Source organism: Lepidothrix coronata, unplaced genomic scaffold (genome assembly GCF_001604755.1).
Source record: "Lepidothrix coronata isolate B3197 unplaced genomic scaffold, Lepidothrix_coronata-1.0 Scaffold17, whole genome shotgun sequence".
Classification (NCBI taxonomy): domain Eukaryota; kingdom Metazoa; phylum Chordata; class Aves; order Passeriformes; family Pipridae; genus Lepidothrix; species Lepidothrix coronata.
Window position 1 is genome coordinate 8,490,526 of NW_016690197.1, and position 24,619 is coordinate 8,515,144.

General features: G+C 39.8%; 1 protein-coding gene across 7 annotated transcripts in view; it reads left to right on the forward strand.

Moving 5' to 3' along the window:
* Positions 1-24,619, forward strand: part of SORBS1 (sorbin and SH3 domain containing 1) — a 238,672-nt gene that overhangs the window by 90,332 nt on the left and 123,721 nt on the right. For 4 of the 7 annotated variants that reach the window (XM_017806938.1, XM_017806937.1, XM_017806939.1 and 1 more), the window contains one exon: positions 19,297-19,355. The gene's annotated coding sequence lies outside the window, so the exon portion shown is untranslated. Of the gene's footprint in view, positions 1-10,316; positions 10,515-19,296; positions 19,356-24,619 lie in introns of those variants that run through there. The other 3 variants (XM_017806941.1, XM_017806940.1, XM_017806944.1) reach the window with 3 other exon arrangements.

Consider the following 24,619-nt stretch of genomic DNA (forward strand, 5'->3'; position numbering starts at 1 on the left):
ATTCACTGACAGTAGAAATTCATCTATAAAAATCTACCTTGAACTTTTTTTTTTCATTAAACATGAACTAAAATTATTTGCTGGGGAATCAGAATGAAAAACCTTTTAGATTTAAAACATTTAAACCAAAATTGCTTTTCACAATCCTTTTCAAGATCCTTTGCAGTGCCCTTCTCTTTTGAGCACTTTTTGTAGCACTATTCCCAGAGAGATGAATTCACTAACAAGAGATAGGGACTGTAAGATAAGAGTCTAAAACCTGATCAGATATCTCAATGTGAGCTGTGGGAAATGTGCGTATCATGGAAAAAACAGCTTTTAAAAAGAACACCACAACCAAAAAAAACCCCCAGCCCTATTGTTGTGAAGATCTGTGGATATTATTCTTTGTGTAGTGCCAAGAACAAGATCCAGACTCAGGAAGTGGTATTTAGCTTTATTTGTTATCTTAGAGTTTAAAGTCCATGATCTCTTGTCTGTAGAGACAAAGTCAAAGGAAAAGAGTAAAATTTTCTCAGTAGCTGACAGACTCCCCCAAGAACTGTTTTCCCCAGGTCACTTAATGTAACTGCTCTATGACTGCTAAAAGCGAAATGATAAACTCTTTTACTGCAGCATGGATATCTGCAAAGGGTGGTGAGGGATGAAAGGGTGTTTTATCTCCTATTTCCATACAGCTACATTTGATGGATGTAGCACCTCATAGTTAGGAAGAAAGGAGACAATATTTTATTACACTATTTGTATTACAGTAGTGCTGGTAGGAGACAGTTAGGACCACAGCCTCCATTTCTCAGGCTCTAAACAAAAGCAAATTTGGTTCTTGCCCCAAAAAGCTTACATTTGTAACAAATGCTATAGTGCAAAACCATTGTTTTATCTGCCTAATTGAAGAATCATATAATGAAGTGTAAGCTTGAGAAGAAGTGGAATGCAGTTTTCATTTAGCCTAAAACAATACTGTGTAATTCTTCCTTATGACATTATTGAGTGGTTTCCCATGCTCTCAAACTGTAGCAGTGGCTGCTACTGAATGTCTGTTTATCTGGTTATGCCTCAGACCTCTCCAATTCATTTATTCTCATTTTATTGGACATCTACATCCTGCATCTAAGTTTATCTACATGTCAACCATTCACAGCAAAGTTGTTGTTAAAGTAAGATGTTGTATGAATTCGGCAGTACTAACTCAGCAATGGAAGCTGGGTGTATTGTGGGTTTGCAAAGAAAAAAAAAAACAAACCCTCAACCCCAGACCTCCTCAAACAGTTTGATTTGGAAGTCTTTCCTCACCTTGTTATCATGGTCCAAATGTGCAGTGTACATGAGCATACATGTAACAGTGTGTGCAGAGCCACGGGACAGATAAAATTGTGAGTTGAAATGTGGTTGTGCTATTAGAATCAATTTTGCACTGCATTTCTTGGTGTCTCATTATGGGAAGAGCATTTCATTCCAGTCAAGCATCAGATCTCTTTGACTTACACCTACCATGGAATATACATAAGTAAAACAAAATATCTTCAGGCATCAGAGCTCAGAGAACTTTTTCAGCAAGCGTAACATTCCAGATACTTGGTGCAACAGTATACACTGAAATAAATAATGTCAGGGGATACACAGAGGAGGTATTTTTAATATTTTAAGTTCGTGCAGCAAACCACATTGCCTTCAACAGGTTTCTTGGCAAATCACCAAACCTCTGCGATGATTTAAATAAAGATGAAAAATATTTTGTCAGAATGGCAGAACTGTAATGTCCTCAGGGGTCTGGAAAAGCATATAAATGCTGTTTAACGTTGTGTTTTGTTGTACTGTTACAGTAGCTTCTTCGTTGTCATTAAAATTTGGTTTTATCTATTTAGCAAAATGCTAAACATGTTTCCATAGGGAATATATTGTCCTTCTAACATCAGAAAAGCTTGCTTAGGATTTTTTTTTGGTGTTGTTTTCTTTTTTTTAATGGCACAGACAAGTCATTTGTGGTTTACATCCTGTGAAGGGCTGAAGCCTTTTAATTTGAAATATTGAACAGTAAATGTCTCTTTTATTCAGATCATCCCAAAGCAAAACATAGGAAATTCTAACTCTGATGGACTCCTGCCAAACAAGACATAAAAGCCAAGCTTGAAAAAACAAACAAAAAAAAGCCCAAATTGCCCAAATTTCACCCCAGTTTGAGTAAACCCCAAACATGACTTTCAAGAATGAACATTCTCAAGCAGTGCATTAAAATGAGAAATATTCTGATCATCAGAGCTCATAATTTTAAACCTATAGATACTGTGTGACACTTAGACGATATTGATGCACATTAAAGTACATTACTCTTTGGTTCCGATGACTATGAGGTGTGGGAAGAATTCCAGTGCATTATTTCTAGCAAACCACATATTCTCTGAAATTGAAATGTGCTTCAGAGATAGCTCAACTTTGACAAAATGCAGATGGGATCCTATTGACCAAACACATTTCCTGTGTGCCTGTCTGGATCCTTGGTTGTTGATTTGCTGAAATACTTCGTCCCAGAGTCAGTGCCCTGGGGAGATGCTGAGTGAACTGCCTCTGGGCTGCAGGTTCCACATTTTCAGAATCCACAGCTTGCCCTAAACAAGTGCCCTGCACCCTTTTGTGAAGAGTGGACAAAGATTTGATACACCTTCATTCTAAGGAAGAGGAAAAAATAACTAAAGATGGAAAAATTCCCCACACTTAAAAATTAGCCTTTTTGTGCACTGTTCTAGAGCACTGTGTTGCCAAGTAGACCAGCTATAATGGAATCAATCACGTTGCAAAATGGAACCACCTTTTTTACACTTGAAGGCTGGCTCCAGGTGCCCATGTGGGTGTGATGATAAGGGTTTGGGTGGTGGTACGAACTGTAACTAAATTAGAAGCTCTCTTCCTGTGTTCTTCAGCTATAAAAATAGGGAACTTGTTATATGCCTTGGTTCAGTCATAAAATGGAGCATGTGGGCGCAGTTGGGGAAGGCTTTTATTTTCTTAGCTTCTAAACTAAAAAATGGTGAACTTAACCCTTATTTAATTATTGTATTTCTTATTTAGCTGTAACATAGCATGGCAAAACCGGGAAGCATCCATAGTAATTGATGGCCTTATCTATAGTAGTGTTTCCCTTCCTTCCATAAGCTGCACTATGCACACAGTGAGAAGAGATACCTACTGGTATTTGAATTGGTGCCTGTCACTGTCACCGTGCCTGGATTGTTTGGTAGTCCCAGCTGGTGCCCATGGGCCACTAGGGTTAATAGGAATGCAGGCACAGCTGGTCTGGGTCAAATCCCTGCATGCTTTAGTTTGTTAAAATTTCCGATGGCCTCCAGTATGTGATAGAAAGGATATAGCAGTTGAAAAGGTATCTTTCATTATCATAGACTAATTAGGGCTGTCCTAACTTCCTGAGGGAATATGTAGCGATACCCAGTAGTTACAGAAGATTTAAACCAGGCAGGAATTATGAGGCCGTGGAGGAGAAAATGTACTTATTTCTGGTCCCGTGTTCTTTAGCTCCTTCTTCTATCTCAGTGAACGGTAACCTGGATGAAAAACAACACGGAGCGGGGGAAATTAAAAAACATTCTCTGTTCTTTGGAGCCTGTATACTTAGCCCCTAAAGGAGACTAGCAATGTTTTCTTTCTCACTATGGAAATGTGATTACATGGTAGCCTTACTTTTTCAAATTTGGAGATTTTTTTCCTCCTCCTCCTCTCCTTTTTTATTTCTCACTTGCGTTGCTGAGTCTGGTGCTATTTTGCCTGCATCTCTAGAGTGAAAACAGGTTTTGTGTTCATGAGCTTCTAATCAAAAGTGATGACAAGTCCTTGATTGGGGCACCATTGCCCTTGTCCTCATGAAAATATTTTATCCTTTCTGATATCATTGGACATGCAACTGCAATAAAGGCCAGTTTCTGCCACTGATTATGTGTAGAAGTTGATGCCTGTTATCTTTGTGCAGGAACACCTCACAGTGACATCTGTAGTTGTACTGAACATGGTTTCCTCCATTTCATGGGAATAAAATGATGCTTGTGCATTATTAAAAGGGCCTAACAAGTTTCCTGGGGAGAGACTGTGAAATGCGGTATATAATAGTATTTATGTAATTAATGCCCTGGGATTTGAATGAAAAATACTGCTATTTTGCAACCAGAATTTTCAGTTTCTGGGAGCCTCAGAGTAACAAGGAAAGTGTAAATTGCACTGTAAAGTCCCTAAGCGATTGTCCCTGATTGGAAGGGTGGACCATTCTGCTGTCTCAAAGTGATAATTAGTGTCATCAAAGTGTCCTTCCAAGGATGACATGTGGCAAGAAACTTTCTTTTTCCCCCTTAAGTTTTTATTTGAGAAAAAATGAAGGAAATTCAGAAAATAAGAAGCAAGAAGTGAAACAAAGTGTATATGTTGCCTCAGACTTCCCACTACAGCCCCTCCAGTGACCCTGTCAGGGTCAGATACCAGGTCAGGAACTAGGCAAGCTAAATGAACTAACTTCTTGAGCTTTCACTCTACTTTTTAGCCTGGACTGCCAGTTTTCTCTGAGCTGTCTGGGGTTGTGGCTACACTGCAATCCGTACCTGAGCTAGCAAAGCCATCGGTGTCCTATGTTTGATGGTCGCAGAAATGACTGAAGGGTATGTGTACCTACAACTCCCTCTTCTTTGATCTTCAGAAATGTGATATACAGGCATGTTGAACCCCTATGCTGATGGAGTTGTAGTCCCTCCTGAATGTTCTATGCCTTTGCAGGGGACATCATTTGTCCTTCCCATAACACTGTTGAGCTGAACATAGTACCCTTGACCTGACTTAGTTTACACTATTGTAAATCAACTGAACAAAGGTCTGTCCATCCTCCTCTGTCCATCTGTCCTATGGTGCTGTTCTTGTGACAGCAGGTTTGTGTACGAGGAAATGAATACGAGCTGTAACAGTCTCTGTGATAGCAGATAACAGACAGTTTGCAGTTGTCTCTTAGGAGAGCCCTACCATTCGGCTTCATTACAGAAGAGAGTATGGGAAGATGAGGGTAAAAGCTAGTTGTTGGTGACCTGGGTGGATAGCCAGGGCTCTCTGGAAATGGGCTGTGTGGACCACAGGCTGATAGAGCCAGAGCAGCCAACTTAGGAGAGTTGCTGTCAGGTAGGATGCAAATTGTGGGGTTTGTTTCAGCAGAGGATGGTATGAAGTCCTAGCAGACTTGTCCAGAGAATCTTTGCCAGTCTTACATTGTGCCTCATACTCAGTGATTACTTTATCTCATACATTTTTCAAATGCTCTGTGCGCTTCAGTTCAGAATGTTTTTCTTTCAGACCAAATTTTCAAGGGGATCACATACCATACAGTGACAGTGGATAGTCCAGGTCCTTTTGGTCCCAAGAGAATTTCTGGGAGAGTGCCTCAAGTGAATGACTTACTGTCTGTTGCCCTGTTCCTTCTCCAACAGAGCAGAAATAGAGTGACCTCAAAGCTTATGCACTCCAGTGTCTCTGGATGGAGACAACAACATTTTTGTCAATATAGTTTTGGAGGATTGTACTCCCTTTAATTTCTAACATTTTTTGGGATGCTTCTAGCAGAAATCATGACCTTAGAAGCTTCTGCTAGAAACTAGTTACTCCACACACACCAGAGAGATGAATTTTACTCTTCATGCTGTGGTACCCTCCCTCTGTGAAGCTGGAGCAGTTTCCTGTGTGTAAAAAAGTGTCACCCTCTGGCTTGTCATGAATCTTTATCTGTATTGTCTTAATCAGACTACTGGAGTTCTTTTATTTATTAGCTGTCTCATAGTCTGTGGCTACCGTTATATGTCAGAAGGTTTAGGAAAAAGCTTCACATGTAATTCATATCTAAAACTTTCCAAAAATTCTTTTATACTGAAAAAAAATTGGCTTATTTCCTTATATTAGTATAGTCTTTTCTTCACAAATCTCTTTATAAAAATATAAACTTTCTCACTTGAAAATCCAAGTGTTGTGAATATTAGAACTCTGCATCATTCTGGCATATAATTCATAGGATCTGTTCAAGTGACAAATAATTGACTCTGCACTGAGGTGGACAAAAAAGATGTCAGTTCTTGGCATTGGTGCATTTCCATTGCATGGGGTAAAGAGTCAAATCTAAGATCTAGGTCATGTGTCTTGTACTCCTGTGGTACATTTGAAAAAGTTTAAGGAATTGGACTAATTCCAACACTTCTGGTATTAATGATATTGCTCTCATTCTAAAGTACACTACTGTAAGTTGAGAGTAATGCTATTTAGAGGGAAGGTGTTGGATGCAGTGTAATGAAGATCAAAAGCTTGTGTGGGATCTATAGCTAAGAGATGTATTTGAGGTTTGAAATTCTGGTGTTAGCAAATAAAAACAGAAAGAGGAGAAGTAAAATTCTGTGTTTGTTGGTAGTATGGTATTACACTGTAAACTGGTGTAATGCCATTGACTTCAGAAAGTACTCTCACTGTACTTATTGAGAATCTGATCTTTTGAACATATATGTACTCCAATTACCGCTGTTACTATAATAACAAGTTATCTTGATTACTTCTAAAAATGTTCTCTTAGTTTCCCAGATGGTACCCTGGATATGATGGGAAGTGGCCCAATCAATTTTGCCTTCTATGGGCTGATAACAATCTGTTTATTAAAGGTTTTTAATCCTTTCTGTATTCATGTTCTGCCTTGTTTATTCACAACTGAATGCGTCTGATTATTTTAGCTGTCATGTGCTCAGTATTTGATGCTTTTCGTAGTAGAACTGGAATAAACTGGCTGTGCTATGAGATATTCAGTGTATACTTAAGACAATGACCATTTAGCTGTCTCATTTCCTTAGCAATATTTTCAAAATTAATCATAGAGAGTAGTGTAAGCCAAGAAAAAGATAGTTGAAATAGATTAGAAATTAAGTGTTTTTCTTCATGGTGTTTTGCTTGGACTCAATATTTTGATAACTTGGTGCAGAATTCACAATAACCATAATGACTTGTTCATGTGACTGAAATTTGGATGAGCGTGATAGAGCAATTCTTAAATATGCAAGGCTAAATTTGCTGGGCCTGGTTTTTGGCCTTTGATGAGACTGAAGTAAGATGCTTAAGTCAGATGCTTAACACCAGTGGCAGAAGTGGATATGCCTCCCTTGGGGTTGGAGGGGTGGTCACTCATTTGATAAACCCCAGACAGAGGCCAAGGTATAGACTTCCAAGCAGCTGGAGATTGCTCTTGGGGTTTGCATGTGAAAAATAAACTCTTAAACTGTTTTTTTCAGTTTAACAGCATGGTGAAGAGAGGGATGGCTTTAAAACATCTAGGGCAAGTATTCTGTTTTCACTTACTTCACTCTAAATACAAATGCATTCTTAGAAATCTTTGCAATTGGAGTTTGATTTTTAACTGTTTTGATTATCATATTACTGATTTTATGAGAATAATTTTGTAGCCTGATTTTTTAATATTAAAATCAAGTAGTAGCCTCAATAGTAACATGTTATTACCTGTGTAAAAAACTCAAACCAAATAACCCTCCCCCAACACCTCACCAAAAAACCAAGTACCTCCACTGAAAGCAATCCTATCCCTCCCCCCCACCCCTTAATACTTATATCAAAAGGACATTATATGGTCTTGCTTTCTTTCCTTCAGAGTAACAGGTATTGACTTTGCTATGGGATGCCTCTTAATAGGTCATGATTCACTCTTGCAGGTGACTTACTAATTCCACCACAGGCATGAGAGTTGGGAATGGTCTCTGTTCTCTTTCTGAAATAATACATTGGTGTGTTTTGTTTTGTTTTGTTTTCTGACTGGCAATCAATCAGTCTTAACTAAGTAGCTTTGAATGAATGAATCATGGGATCAACTAAACTTGAGGATGGACATTTAGACTGTAGTTTATACAGTTTGTTTAATTGCTTAGTAATACAGCAAAAAAGGGCTGGGGGAATTTTGACCTTACCTAATGTGGATTTGACTGTTTTGAGGAGAGACAGCATGTCACGTACATGCTGACTGCTTATAATCTGAACACTATGCATTTAAACCCTGGGTGGAGATGTCCCCTGGGAGGGAGGACTCTCTGAAGCTCAGTGAGGCTGGATTGCCTCTATGCAGCTTAAGACAAATCCTCAGAAAGGTTACCTAGTCACTGCATGGACCTTTGCCAGACCATGTGTCTCAACAGTTATGCCTCAGCTGAGTAAGTGTGCCCTTTGAGCAAGGACCAGATTTGACAACTGAAATAGTGTTTGTCATGCTTTCAGACTCAAGCACAAACCAAAGCCTTCAAACTTGCTTCTGAGAAGATGTCAGCAATCAGTCGTGTTTCCTGAAAAATGGGGTTTGTGTTCTGTGCTGTTGGTAGCTTTTCAAGTACCCTCTATACCTCCTTGGTTCCATTTTTTGTTACCTTCTTGGACCTTTTTTCCTAATTGCTTGGTCTTTTATACATCATGATAAAGAGAATATTTAATTCTGCTGCTCTGATGTGGTGTCATTTTCATCTTTAATTACATAAACTCTTTGTATAAGATTATTCAATTATTTGTTCTGTGATAGAATCTTAGACTTGTCTCAGTCATGAGTCAAGGCCTCCTAGGATTTTCACAGATGCGAAACAGCGGGTGTATTCCTCATAAGAAAGATCTCAGACCTACTTTGGCCTATCCTGCTTTTCATGTAGAATGAATATGAAATTACTGTAAGGTACAGTTCCATTGATTTTGAAAGCAGATTACAGTGCTAACATCTGAGAGTCAGAGAAGGCATAGGATCTGTCTGCTTCACTACTTAGTTATTCAATATTGCCGCTGTGTACTGTCCCTGCACAACACAAAAGATTTCATTTGACTGGAGCTGCCTCAAGCTGTCACAGGTGTTCTTCTTTCATTTACAATAGCTCCCTTAAAATATAAATGACCACATTTATTACATCAGTTCTTTTTCCTTCTTTGGAATACCCCAGCTAAAGTTACATTACACATAACAAATGTTCTTTCTCCCTGGAGAATTAGTTTAATTACTGATGTAGGTGGGTAAAAGATCTATTGCATCTGAGATGTTAATTTTACCATGCTTTAATTAAGAGGTCAAGTGTGAAAGGCTAGAGAACACCTCCTGCTTAAAGATGCTGAATAGAATGGTGGGGGTAGAAGGCACTGATATGATGAGGTTTTTTCTGTCTGTAGGAGTATCGACTTTCCCTGTGCATCTCATTACAATGAGGCTGGCATCTGGAAATGCATGCCAATTTCTGTTTGCTCATTGTATTTTCTAAAATTAAAGACTTTTTCTCTCCAGAGTCTTTGAAGCTCCAAAATGGCATGTCTCTCCTTTTAAAGGTGATGGTCACTCACAGGTACCATCAGTTTCCATCAGAAATGTCAGGACTGCTCCTCCTGCCCAGAGTGTTTGAAGAATGGGGCTGTGAGTATCCTACGCCCCTGTGCTCTGGCACAGGAGAGGATGTGGGGTGTGCATTCACCAGAGGGCCACAAGTTGCTGCCATCTCTGAACACACAGTTGTTTCCTGCTTATGTCTCACTGTGAGTGTGGGCAGATTCCTTTTGGCATTTCATTTGAAAGTCTTGTTTCTAGCTAATTCCAGAAACAAGGAAATGGACTTGGAAAGCATTTAGGGAAAAAATGGGCATGCAGAAGGGAGTGTCTCATAACAAGATTAGAGAGAACTGACAGTAAGAACTCCTTGCAGTAGGGTGTCTGGGACATCCCCCACTGAGCTTGGTATGTTTACTCTGGCAACTAGAGCAGCAATGGCAGAGATAAGAGCAGGTGTTCACTGGCTAATGTTTGAAGATTTTCTTGAGATTAACTTATTGCACTTTCAGAAAGACTAAGTGACCAACTGAAACAGTACTGTTGCTCTCCAAGCAGCCCTAAAAAGGAGAGTTAATGATTTTTATTAATGCCTTTTTCATCACTTACTGTCTATGTGAATTGCTGATTCATGAAGATGTTCTTGTGATGTGTGATACAGAAAGTATCACACAGAAAGTGTCTTTTCAGAAGCTTTCCTACTTGTGCTTGTATTTTTTGCTGCTGGTGGGTTTTTGTTTGGTTGGTTTTGGTTTTGGTTGTTTTTTTTTTTCTTCTGTGATGGTCACTTTCTCTTACTTTTGGAGGATAGTAACAGTTCAGCTATGCCACTGGCTTCCTCTGCATTCCCGCAGGGAGATCGGTGTAATACTGGAAAAACACAGAGTTAAATATTAACATCTACTGAATGTTCCCACTGGAAAAATCAGGAACATTTCCAAGCAGTGAAAGCAGACTTTCCTTTCCTGTGGTTAAGTTTTGCTGCTTAACTTTTGAAACTACAGCTTTCTTGATCATGGTTTACAATTAGAAATTGGGAGTCCTTTATTTCTCTCCCAGTGCTCTTGCCCAGCCTGCTTCTCTCTTCCAGATGATAGCGGAAGAATTTTATGTGGTGAATTAGTGCTGAAGTGTATAATAAGTTTTTTTCAAGGTAAGAGGTTGTTTTTTTTTTTCCCTCTGTACTTTGTCCTGGAAATAGAAGTTTAATTGCTTGCTCTTTTGGTCAGGAATGTGCTTTTAATAAATGTTGTGATTTGATATTGATGCTACTGTAACTCCTTAAGGCATACCCAGAATTTGGGTTCCTCTTGGGTTATGAAGGCACATAGCTGCCCCCATTTGTATTAGCTGAGGATCTAATCAACTAAGGCCACAGATGCAGCCTTTTCTTCTACTGTCTTGAAATGTCACCACCAGTCTCTGCTGATATAAAATGTGCACGAAGGAAATCGGTTTAATGAAGAGGAGGATTCTTTCACCCTTAACAGTTTGATGTATTAAGAGCATGTATTTATTTGATCTTGATGGTTGTCTCAGGTGTCAGGACTTCTCTCTCAGTGCACCAGGAATCCCTGCTCAAGGTGTTAAAATTCTAATCTTTGTAGAGCAGCTCAGGTATCTGTCAGCTGTGGTGAAGCAGAATTACGGCCTAGAAAGGGTTAGATTGGTAAATGTAATGTTTGTGGGGTGGTATTGCTGAAGCTTCTCTCTATATGTGTAAAAACTATGCATGATTATATAGACTTAATCCTTTAGAAGTAAAATTATGTTGTTTATTTTAATTCCTATTTACGTAGTAGCATCCCAAAGCAACAGAGATCTTGGCATTTGCATGAGGCACGTGCTTCTGCCCACAAACAGCCAGTAAGATAAGTCAATAGAAACAAGCCATGCAAGGCATGAATTGCTTAGAGATGGAAGAGACCTATTAGGCTATCTAGCCCTCCCGTATGCCAGGGAATAATTGCTTCAACTGAATTTGCTTTAAAGGGCAGATGAACAGCTGAGTAAAGCACAGGATCACATTTTCTGTAGGATATGGTGGAAGGGCTTCTATGCTTCTGTTTTTACATGTATGTTTAGCTTCGAACCTCAGAAGCAGCAATATCCCAGAGAAATTTTTTCCAGGCTGTTTTATTTAAAGTGTAACAATGGTCTGAGCAGAAACCGTTCTGATTGCACAGATGTGCAGTTTTTCATTGTGGAGGGATTTTTATCTCATCAAAGGAGAACAAGAAGAAAGGTGACAATCTGTGAGTATGGCTGTCTAGGAGAGCGTGCACCCCTGTGTGTGTATTTGACAGAGCAAGGGGTCTGTCTGTGTTACATCAATTGTGAGAATAAAATTCTACTACTCTGCCTGGCCGTAGGGAGGGAGTTTTACAAAAGCAACATATTGGGAAGAGAACAAAGGCCGCACTGCGTTATGGCTGTGCGTGACACACCGTTAACACTACAGCGAGCGACCATTTCCTATTAAAGTAGTGTCTCGCACGTTCATGAAACAGAGGCAGAAATGCAGTGATTCAGCTCACTGGGAGCTGATGCATCTAGTTCTGAAACAGATATAGGAGTTCTCTGTGGTCAAAAAGCAGAAAAACATGTTGGTGCTGGTGTTTTAAGCAGCTTCATCTGGCGACTGGACAGGGAATTGCAGGCACATTTGTTTCATTGCATTAATTTTTTGCATTATTTCTCTTTTGTCTGTTATTGTTTCCTTACCAGTATTTGAATAGAAAAAGAGCTCTGTGCTAAATGATGTGCATGCCCAACTTCTTTCCAGACCTGACATGTTTATATATACAAAGAATTATGGAGGAATTAAAGAGAGGACCAAAGAAGCTCAGGAATTCTTTGGTAAAGCTTGTCACATTTTTAATAAATGGGCGTATAGCAGAGGGAATGAAATCTGTTGCTCAATACCATAATAGGCAGTGCAATGCTTTTGCTTCTCTCTGTCATCCTTAGCAGACAAATTTATTTTTGGTAATGAGACATTTATCTCCTTTGCATCTATTAAAAGTCAGTTCCAGTGTCAAAAATCAGTTGGAAATAACATGAGGAAGTTTAATGGTGAAATGTGTTTCTTTTGAATGCTTGTCAAAGCTCCTTCAAATCCTGGGGATCCTTTTTCACTTTGTTTTGGTGTATTTTTGCCTTGCTGCAACTTGCATTTCCAGATGATTTAGCTGTTTTTCTGAGATCACTGAATAAGAGTGTGAATATTTAATTTGTGTAAAGAGGCTTAATGAAATTATTTTCAGGGCAATAATTAACATACCATCAGTTTAAATAATTGTTTTTCAACAGTTTTCTTTATGTAGACCCTTTAGGATTTTTTGTTAGTGGCAGATCCTTGCCTATCTGACTTAAATCTATTGAAAGCAGACTTTCTTTTCTTTATGGTCATCTTTGAAGCAGTCCCCAAAAAAAACACGTGTAAGTAGCAGCCTGGTTGAACTCCCCTGGTGCCACAGAGAAGGAGTCCACATAGAAGTAATTGTGGTAAAAGAATGCCATTAGTTAAAAAATATGGGCTCTGCATGTATTTCTGGTCCTGACACAATTCAGTTAGGAGAGTATTTTCACAGTAGTGGACTGAGTAATGCAGGTCAACAAGCAGACCACTTAGCTTAATCTGTCCATTCAGAAGCTTGTGTGGATGCTAGATGAATGCAATGGTTTTTTGGTAGGCATTTGTTTTAAATCCCATGGGATTTATTATATGCCTTTCAATGGGTTTTCAGATTGTTCTATAGCATTCTGCAGGTGGAATGTAATTTTCCTAGTGAGATCTGAAGTGCTTGACAACTGGTAAAAAAACCCTGCCTCCTTTTAGATTTGTAAATAAGATTTCTTTAAAGAAGCTGTCGGGTGCCACTGTGCACCTCCATTTTGTTTGCTATAAAAGAGGGGAAATGGCCAGGATATCAGAAAGGCTTATTGATGTGAAGTGACCCTGAAGCTTATTCCAGGAAGTTTACTTTCAGAAAGTGTTGAGTATTCGTACTTTGAGAACCCTTTAAAGCATTTATGATTCACACCAGACACTCCTTTCAGTCTTAGTTGACATCCATCTCATAAAGGTGACATAAGACTAAATATTGATGCAAGGAATGTTTTGACTTTTTAGCTGATAAAGTGCTAATTATAAGAACCGCAACGTGCTTAGTAACAGAACCACAGATAACAGACACTCAAAGGTTACTATTCCAGAGGAGTTACATCATCCAGCTCCATGGATGAAACATCTTTTTCCATGGAAGAAATTGCATCCTACATGGAAGGGATTCTTTTCTGTACTGTACAAATCCTACAATTGTCCTTACCTACCCATTTCCTTTCAGTCTTCCGTTCTTGCACAGAAGTTATTCTCCTCATTTGGCTCCTGCTGTACTATAAACAATGCTCCCCTTTCTTCCCCCTATCCTCCTACATTCGCTTTTGAACAATTCCATTTGCTAGGATTAGAGTCCACATACAGCTAGAGGTGGGGGGAAAAGTGTCCTTTTAGCTTCCTCTAGTGATCTTCCCTTCTTCTTTGCATTACCTAAGTAATTTTTTCCAAAAGCATGTTCATGTTTGCTTTAAGAGCTTTCAACAGCAGCACTGCTGCTGTGCTCCTTGATGCTTTTCCTGGCTTTTTGTTTAAAAAAGCATTGAAAGTCAGTGATTAAGTTGGGGAAGATGATTTATTTTCATTGTATGCTGTGAGTTAAACTTTCAGTACCTTGCACACGGACTACTTTGTGATGAAAAGGAACAAGTGCTCCAAAATGGCAGAGACAGTGACACTCCATTCCGTACCCTCTCCTTTCTCCCTTCTCCCAGCACTCAGGTTTTACAGACATGGATGCTGACTCTGATGGGTCACGTACTCTGCAGAGCCGGGCATGTCTGTCTTTCACAGGCAGTGTGTGGAAAATGACAGCCATCACATTATTTCAAGTGGCACAGCAATCATCCTTTGATGTGCCAGACTACTTTTTGCAGGCGAGAATTGGCACTGTGTTAGGCTCTTGTGGGTAGAAGGATGGATATACATGCTCTTTGTTTTCTAATAAGCATGTGCTTGTGTATAGTGTGAACGCTGGGGGGATGGGGGTGGGGAGTGTGTGTTTGTTTTTTTGGGTTTCTTTTAAACGTGGATCCTATTTGTCAGCATGCTTGAGCTATGAAGATCGGCTCCGAAAAGTTTTAGTGATTATTCCAGGGAGCTCCATAGCCTTTCCCTGAAAGGGTTAAAAAATGAAGTAATTCTGGAATCTGCGTAAAACATTAAGCTTGAAATACTTTCATAGTGCTCAAATAGTATAGGATAGTACCAAGTTCTCTGGAGCCCACTGGACCTGTCTCACAAGGCAGGAGCTCATTTTGGAAGAACCCGTGTTCCCATGGGTCTTAACACTTTGCCTGAGATATTCAGGAGTGAGCTGTTTAATAATAATGCTGCAGTTGAATGATCCCTCTCAGTCAAAAGGTCCTGCATGCAGCTATGATGAAGAGTGAAGCTTTGAACAGCCTGGCACCAACCTCTGCATTTCACCAGCCTGGCTCATATGCTCTAGGGAAGCAAGGAACGAGGGGCAGGAAGGCATCTCCACCTGAAGATACGATGTGGTTAGAGAAGGGCAGACATTCAGCAGTTGACACTCGAAACAGTAAATTTAGGACAATACTCACTCCATCAAAATCAAAGAACAACAGGGAAATGTTCTTACCGTTTCTGTCACAGCACAGATCATATTAGGATACAAAACATCTCTGTTTAAGCTTCCCACTGGGTTTTGTGTACAGAAAACTATCTAGTTTTGTCAGATAGATTCTCTCTGCCAGGTCTTCTAACTGGATGCTGCTTGAATGTTTAGCAGGTGTGGCAGAAATATTGTCTGGGAGGTTGAACAGTGCACAAGGGAAAAGTGAAAAGCTCATGGTGCACAGTAGTTAGACAGTACTGCAAAGGGTGGTTTGATAGTTAATAATGAGATTTCTGCATGAGATGCAAGGAAGATTGCCCAGAAGGGGCTCCTCCTACCTCCAGCAACTTCTAGTACTGCAACATCTTTAATGACAGTATCTAGAATATGTATTTTTGCCACTTTCTACCTGGATAGCCAAACATTTCACTTTTGTCAGTAATTTAAAAAATTTGCTTGAGCCATATTTTGCATACTACTTAATCGAAAACAGGGGCCTCTGGTGGTCTAGTGGTTAGGGTGCAGAACTCTCACCGCTGCGACCCGGGTTCGATTCCCAGCCCCCCGGGCAGATGGAGCTCGTCAGCCCTGTAAGGCAATCCATCTAAGAGAAGGTCACTCTAAACAAACCTACGTCCTGGGGACCTCACTGCCACTGTCCAAGCTTGCTCGGCCCCGGCAGATGAACCTCAGGATTAAAGGGTGGGCTCAGTTCAGCGCACGCTGGGTCTCACCTAAAAAAAATCCACTGCGCAGGCTCGAAGGGTTAATGACCTTTCCCAAATCTTCGCTCGCGAAGACTGGCCATTATTAATCGACAACTTGATAATTCAGATACTGTATTCTCATCTGGCTCAAGCTGTTGAGAAGGTGCATGGCTGCCACCTAACCAAAAAGATTATTGCACTTGCCAGAAGGAAATCTCTGCATGTTTTGCCCTCACCAAACCATTTTGCAGGGAACAGGCAGCATCCTGGATACTGTTTCTTCAAGCTGTAAATCCAAAGTTTAAAAGTAGAATTTAATTTTTCTGTTTTTGCCTTTCAAGCTGTTTGGAATGTAGTTGCAAAGTGTGTCTGATCCTCAGGGATATCCGTAGGAAGCATGTGTTACTGATTGAACTTAATTGGACTTTCAAAGATTTTCTCCTCCATTGCAAACCTATGGAAAGAACAGCCCTTTGGCACTCTGAATTAACATTAGATAAGAATGGTTCATGTCAGAGTTACTTATCTAATGATAACACCTACTATTGCTGCTATTCATAATAATGTTTGCTCCTTTATACTTAGTCTTTTGGCTGTTTTGTGGTGTATGGAAAGTCCAGGATTTTCCTTGAGGAATTCCTGCTGGAATCAGGGTATATGTGTCTCACTTACTGTTCTTGGCCTTTGACTCTACGTTCTAGCCAAAAACATCCAGACCTTTTTTATTTTTTTGTAAAGAGGTCTGACTCTGTTTCTTCTTGTTTTGTTTCTATTTCCAGAGGCATTTATTTGTGTGGCTGAGGGTAGGGCATGATTTGAGTTTAAAGCTGTTGTGCAGATAAACAATCCAAGTTTGTCACATTACAGGTAACCTGTAGTCAGCTTTTACCTGTCATAAATTAAGGCAGGATGGAAAATAAACTGTACTTTCCATAACAGCATTGGCATTAGAGCATAAGATAGGCATTGGATAGCTTGGATCCAGAGTAAGTATGGGACTGAAATGGAAGATATAGCTGTGCCATTGCTAGTGTGCCTCTCTTTTTTCTTTATTAGAGTTCCTCTGTAGGGGTGCCAACACACCCTAGTGCCCAAATTGGATAGAATAGGGTTACTCTTCTCACTTCACAGACAGTAAGTGTAAAATTAAGGACTGAATGACACAGGAACACAGCTAAGCTAGGCATGCAGGCAGAATGTATGCTGGTGAAAGGGCCTTTAGGGTATCAGTGGTACCACATGGTATCTGATTGTTATGCCCAGTGGTGTTATGACATGGTTATGGGTGGTGGGCTTTATCTGTTGACTCTTGAGGAAAATGAGGCTCAGAAACTGAGGAGATGGAGTGAAAAGGGATGGAGTGTTCCTAGCCCCAGTCCTTATTTCTGGGTTCTGGTAGGCAGTGAGACATATTGCTTTCTGAGAGGGTAGAAGAGGTAGGAAAGTTGATAGGCATTTTATTTCTCAGAGCAACAGGGAGGGAAAAGTTCTTCATTGACTGGAGTACCAACAAGAGCATATCAACAGATGCATAAATCTTGTGATTGAGAAAGGATCAATAGGATAGAAAATCATAGAATCCTAGAATGGTTTGGGTTGGAAGGGACCTTGAAGATCATCTAGTTCCAAATCCCCCACCATGGACAGGAAAACCTCCTACTGGACCAGGTTGCTCAAAGCCCCATCCAGCTTGAACATGTCCGGGGATATGGCATCCACTACTACTCTGAGCAACCAGTTCCAATGCTTCACCACCATCATAGTGAAGAAAAGCACTGGGCTGTCCACCTAGTGTAGAGCAGCTCCCCAGAAGGGCTTCTATTGCACAGGACAATGGACTGGTCTTTATGTGAGGGGTTACCTGCCACTGTAGTTAGGAGTCCTTTCTGGTGACAGGTGTCTTGGAGAGCTGCTCTTTTTTCCTTCTGCTTCAGGACTACAGCTGTCCTGACTCACACATAAAACTTCCAGTATGAGAAAGGGAAGTTTGGACATGGTATATATCCAGCTGAATGAATACTTTTTGTCCTATGCCCTTCCCACTGGGAAGAAGTCTTTTTCGCATCCAGAGATATCTACTGATCCACCATTTGAAAAACAATGAAGCACCATCTATTGTATTGAGGACAGCTTTTCACTGGGAATATACAGAAAGCATAAATGTTCCCTTATCGGGATCTAAATACAATGATGATGCAAAACTTTGAGCTCTACCTGTCCTGTGACTCTGTAGCATGAAGTGAAAGACAGCTTTGAGCATGGGCCCTGCTTGTATCATTCTCACTAGACTTGGAGAGTACAAGTTTAATTCCACCACTTGCTGCTATTTCTAATTGTTTGTCCTTGGTGGTAGTAGCAGGAGAGAGTGAATTTCCCAGCTGCTATTGCCTGCTCTTGAAAACGTGTACAGAAGTGCCTGTTGTGGATGGGGGAGATTGTTGGGTGGGTTCCCACTATATGGCCTTAATGAGGTGAGAAAAAATGAGATTTAACCTCGAGCAGAGATCCTTAAACCAGATCTTCTAGAGGGCTTAGATCTCATTGAAATACTCCAGCTTTTGGAGATCTGTCTTTTTAGGCAGCTCTGCTCCCAATTTTTTCTTCTGGAGGAAAAGACAGGCAAAGGCCAGTGTCTCCAGGCAGGAGGAGGGACTTTCCTGAGAGACTGCAAGATGGAGAAGCAGCAGCATAATGTCCACAGGAGGGACCTGGCTCTCTGGCACACCCACTGTATCCCTACATATAGGTTTCCACAGGCTGTGTCCTTGGCAAGTAAGAAGGCACCTGACAAAATCATAATGGCCAAAGTTCTGAAGCAGATTTCATTGTATATAAGAATGTTTGTCCTAGTCCTGGCTCACATGTAACTTCGTATTAAACTCAACATAGTTAAAGTAGTATTAGAGCATTTATATCCGTCAATCAAGCTGTCATTTATGTGACAAACTATGAGAATTTAGCTATTTACCAACTTTCATGGTATTTTTAGAAAATTTTGAACGCTCTTGAAAAAATTGAAATATGATGAGAAGTTATTCTGCATAAGTTGCATACAGAGTGTTTTCATATTTGTCTCTATTTTAACCTATTACAGAATCTAGTCCTTTCTTGTCACCGAATGAGTCTGTGTCTGATGTATTAGATAAAAACATATCCCTGACAACAAATGCTAACAGCAGCACATTCAGTTCTCTGGATTTCAGCAGCTTAAGTGGGTGTTGCAGAAGTTTGGCACTGTTTCTCTTTACAGAATGATAAACACACATGATGTTGCCTTGGGTTTCATATAGACACAGAGGCTCTTGCCTCATAAAAGCTGATTCATATGCAAATGGTGACTCTTAGCTTTAAAAGATAACAAGGCTAGTTGAACTGGATGGGCTAGAAATAATTGTCAAATTTTCTTGCTTACCCCAGGGTGGTGGTTTCTTTTATTTTAGACTGAGAAAGCATTTTATTGTTCATTTTTTCTAACAACTGCATTAGATTATTGTATTCTATGACACTTTTTTTTTTTTTTCTTTTCCAGTAGGAGTCCAGAAAATACCTGTAGAGCTGTGGCTTCTCTTTCTCTGAGCTCTGCCAAAGGTATGTATGTTACGCACTGTTACTCTCTTCTGTATTCATCTAAAGTGCACTATGGATACTTCCAGAAAAGTGAGTTTCAAAGTTATTGGCAGAAGACGACTGCTTCCTTGATTTTTGAATGCAGTATTTAAAATACAGTACAAAGGCCTTCTCTGGAGAGTTGCATCAAATCAGAACTAAGCTTGAGAATTCAGGTTAATTCATACAACAGTGACCATCTTGCTTGTATACTGTTGCAAGTGATGTTCAAGTTTGGGCTGCCTGATAGTAGATAATAGGTAAACGCTTGTTTTCAGAGGCTCAAGAACAAGAACAGTTATTTAATAGCAGTTATACACTGATTTCAGAGTGTCTGTTAATTAATGATTTCCCAAGGTTATACCCTAACTCAGTTATCACTCCTGAGCAAATAACGTGGCATAATGGAAGCACTGTCTTCTCCACCTGCTAAGTCTGGGAGTCTTTCTCCTAGCTCTCTGTAAGAGTGTCTTGTTTTCTAATTAGGCACTGAATCAAGATTATACAGCTCCTCCTCAGCAGCTTGGTACCTGAAGCAGTTTTACCAGAACTGCGTGATGTAGAGAAAGTGCTTTCAGCAGGTGTGTAAAATTTTGACCTAAAAATAGGCTAACGTAGTAAATAAGAACCTGATGTTCAAAGATTCAAAGCTGTCTTTACTGTCTAGTTTGTTGTATAACTTGGAAGAATTGAAATAGCTTTCGTGGTGATAATTATTAACATATGATTGCAGAGTTAAGAGTAAACAATAGTGTTTTTCTATAAAGATAACTGTAAAAGCCCCTACTATAGCATGATATTTCTTTTTTTTTAAACTAGTGCAAAGAACTATGTAGCCTAATGATTAATTTTTATATATATAAAAAATACAAAATTCCTGAGTAAAATTCTGATTTCTAATGTACATGTCAGCTTGACAGTGTCTTCCTAATAACAGAAAGTAATGTATGATGAGGAACAGTGGGGCTCTTTTTTTGGTTTGGTGGTTTTGGGTTTTTTTTTTTCTTCCTCTTGAGCAGAGGGTAGGATGTGGTTCCTTTGAACTGTTGCACCACATAAGCTTTGACAACTGCAATTTGTACTCCCTGCAGTACCTTCTAAGTGTACATCCACCCCCTTGTAGCTGGAGCCGGTGGTGGCCCAGATTCTCAGTGAGCCCAGGGCAGGAAAGGTTCTGGTTCTCTCTTTCAGTGTCCCAGGAACTATGAACATTTTCTAGTTCTTCATTTGGAAAGCCAGATATTCCCTGACCCTGGGTGAACCCACCAATGCTTTTCAGCCTCCATAGATCCCTCTTTTCAGTGTGGAAGAAAGAACTGAGAATGAATCAGAATTAATTTCCGCAAAGTTTTCCCAAGTAATTCTCAACCACCCATGGGTTTTCCTGGAAGACTGGTATACAATAGGCCTTTGTCTCCAAATGGATTTAGTTATTATTTTTGAATCTAAATGCCTAATTGACCCCAGTTTTAAAGGGCTCTTTAGTCCCCAAGGCTTAGCAGTTCATGCTTGAAACCTTTTGAAGATGTGACTTTTCTGTGAATATACAAGGCATCATAAATCCGTTCAGTACCAGAATGAATGCAAAGTAGTCTAATCATATCTGAATCTGAGCTTGTTACATTTTGAAGGAGCCAGAGACAAAGCAAAATGTCTCTGAAAGAAGTTTTATTATTTCTACAGAAATATATTGTTGTGAATTAGGTCTGGATTCCTTGACAAAACTAATTCATGGTGGGGCATACATTCAGCAACAGGTTTGGAGTTCCTACAAGCTGTGAGCTCTGAATTGATTGTATAAGATTAGTTGCTCAGTTTACTATCCTTTTGATTATTTGTATAACTTGAAACTGTGTTATTTAGAGGCAAAATAAAACATTCTCTTGTGAAAATCCTCTCACATGTGAGCTTTGATATTTTATGAGCTGGAAAGCTCATGAAAATTATTACATTTTCAGGGGAGATGTTCCTGACACCAGTTGCAGTAGGTAGAGAATTGTGGACAGGTTTTGGTGCTTTTTTTTCCCGCAAGAGCTGAACACTTGCAGCTGAATGGGAATTTCTGTATAGAGTTCAGCTTTCAGTCATATAGGGGCAGATTTTCTAAAGTGTTTCTGTTCTGATCTTTCTGAAAGTCTCTGTCCCTAACTCACTTGCACTAAGCAGCCTTGCCCCTCCCTTCACCTCCCTTCAGATCTGTAACGCTTACCACTTGATAAATCGTGTGCCTCTTTCCTCCCAGACAGATAGGAATTTACACCAAATCTGAACTCTGAAAATTGCATTGGTTGCAGGTAAATAGATGTTGATTAGTACTGAAATCTTGTCATGCATAATCCTGAACATGAGAGAAAAGAAAGTATTAGCTCTTTTACTGCTGTGCTGATATTGCTGTGGCCCTGCAATATATTTTTGTACTGCTTGGTCCAATCTACTTTTAAGTGACTGAAGTGGTGGAGTGTGTTTTATGCCATGGAAGAAACTGTATAAAGTTCAATAGATTTCACTGTTACAGGATTTTTTTCTATTACAGTTGACGTTTGCTTAGACTTGCTTCCATGAGATATAGCTTTTTCTTTCCTAGTGCACGCTGGCCATTGTGAAAACCTTCTCAGTTCATCTCTTGGTCAAATCTCTTTCAAGGATAAGACATTAAGAATACTATCATTGAAACTGTATTAAAATTAATAAGAAAGAGAACCTGATCATAGGAAGCAGTGTTGGAAAGTGGATGGCTGGATGGGCACCATCCAGCACTCATTGTTTCAGAGCCCCTACGAACATGCCACAACAGTGATTCTTTCTAGCTCTGAATTTCATGGCAATAGTGCACAAATTGTTGAGGTTGTGGGATAAGACTTGTCTCTAGTCTCACCATTAGGAGCAACCTGGTACAGAGAGAACAAACCCCATATTTTTCTTTTCATACTAATTGTGGAAATTTGTGATGTGGTTTGTTTGTCTCCACGAGTGTTAGTGTGAGACTAGATGACATGAAGGCCTGACTTCCCTGCCACCCTTGTTGGATTTTCTCCGTTAGCATCACCGTATTTTATTCACTGGCCCTGAGGCCAAGGCATCATACATTCCCTGTTTGCTTGAGCAGTCGCTGCTTGTGTGGTGTCACTGGTGAATCACAGCTTCTATTTGGTCCCTGAAATAAAAACTCTGCATCTGGTCTGCTACTGGGGTTTCTGTTTTCCGATTAATGCTACACAGGACGTGATACAGTCAAACCCAGAGGGAAATCATACTGAGACTGGTGTGAAAAGTGGTTGGGACCATTCTAGACTCTTCAGCCAACATTAAAGAGAAAGCAAAGATCTGAAATATTTTTTTTTTTAAATGTCGTGACCTTGAGGGACTGGAGATAGAGGAGTTAAGGTACAGTGGTTGTAACTGAGTACGGCCTCATGTCCACAGTACTGAGATTTCAAACTCTATCCTGATCCAAACATGGGAACAGTAAATAAGGCCATTTCCAGTGCTGTGATGGTTCATTGGACTATTTCAACAGTTGGATCCTTTCACTTTGAAACTGCAGTGTCACCAAACAACTGCATTTTTTTTAATTCCAGAAGCTTCTGACAGTCAGCGAGGATTGTATCCAAACAGTACACTGAGTATTAGCGTGTTCCAGCAAATGCATTAGTACCTATTAAACATTTATACAGCAACATAAAGTTAGACAAGGATTCACAAACGTAAATAAGGCCTGTTCTTTGCACTGTAGAGTCATCAGTCTAAATCCTGCCTAGATAATGACATACAGCACAGCTGCTTATAGGAGGAAGGGTGAGAAACCTTTGAAGGAAAAGTGATTTCTGAGACGGTGGTGACTGGAGAAGGGGATTTGCAGGTCTAGGAACTAACAAATCAGGTGGTATAAAAAGAGTGTAAATAGGAATTGAGGCAAGATAACAAGTCTAGAAGGTAGTAAAGAATGGAAAACAAGTTGTTAGCTGTGAGATAAGCTTGAATATGAAATGGTCAGGTATGGATAGAAGAATTTTCTCTTGCCACTTTTTAACACTCAGGCAATGTCTTCAATATGCAGACCTGATTGAAAGTGTCTTGCAGATATTGAGGATGGGACAGAATGAAATAAAGTCTGAGCAAGTCTGTGTCTTTAAAGCAGTACATATAGTTACTTTGGTGTGCCCTGATCAAAATCCAAGTGTTTTCTCTTTACCTTTTGGTATTTGGAGCTCTATACTTTTTTTTTCCTCTTCTCTGTGCTCCACCTGGGAAGCTTTTTTTTTTTTTTTACAGCAGTGTCAAGGAATTGAAAAACAAAGGGTGGTACAGATATTTTTATCTGTTGCCTGGAATGTGTCCTATATGGGAGCTACAGGAAACACTGCATAATGAGCTTCCAGCCAAATAGAATCTCAATAAATCTGTAAGTCTAGTAGACTGTATAGGAAGAGAGAAAAAGTGATATTATAACAGGGGCTGACTCTGAACAGAGCTGTCTAGGGCACGGCACTAGATAGCCCTAAAAAAGCTCCAAGCCAAAAAAAAACAACAACCCCCCTAACAAACAACAACAACAACAAAAAACCCCAAAACCAAAAACCCCTGATGTCCTCTCTAGTTGGTAAAACTAAAACTGTCAAAGTGAAAGCTTACATGAAGCAGTGAGGTAGGTAGTGTTGAGAAAGAAGTGCCATCAGTTGCTACTTTTCCTCCTTGCTGTCTGTTGGCAGTATTGGGAGTAGAAGGGCTTCACAGCAGTTTTGACACATCCAGATTCATCATTAAAATGCATTCAATCTTGCCCATACTGCTGGGAAGCTTGTCACCTGTTAAAACTAGTAAGTGCAAGTTCTTGGTAGCTCATAAAAAAATTTCATGTCAGTGCTACAAAATTATGGACATTTCTGCTGATTTTGTTTTGTGGTTCCTTGAAGTTTCATCTGAGATCTCAGCATAATGAAAGTCTTCTTGAGTATACAACCTTAATAATATGTAGCGTCAATGTAACCTTTTGGTATTTATGAAACACCAGAAAGTTAAGTGATACAGCTCAAGTCCTGGAGAAGGACTCTGGTAAGGCTGAAAATGAATTGAAGGTGTTTGCTTAGAGCTTTTCAGTGCCTACACATCCATTTTGTCCCTGCAATAAATCTGCATGCGGCATTTAGAAAGTAAAATTTTTCTTTACCCAGCATTACACTTAATGTTCTCTGACCATTACACTTCTCTTTGCTCTCAGTCACTCTCACAGTACTTTCTAATATACA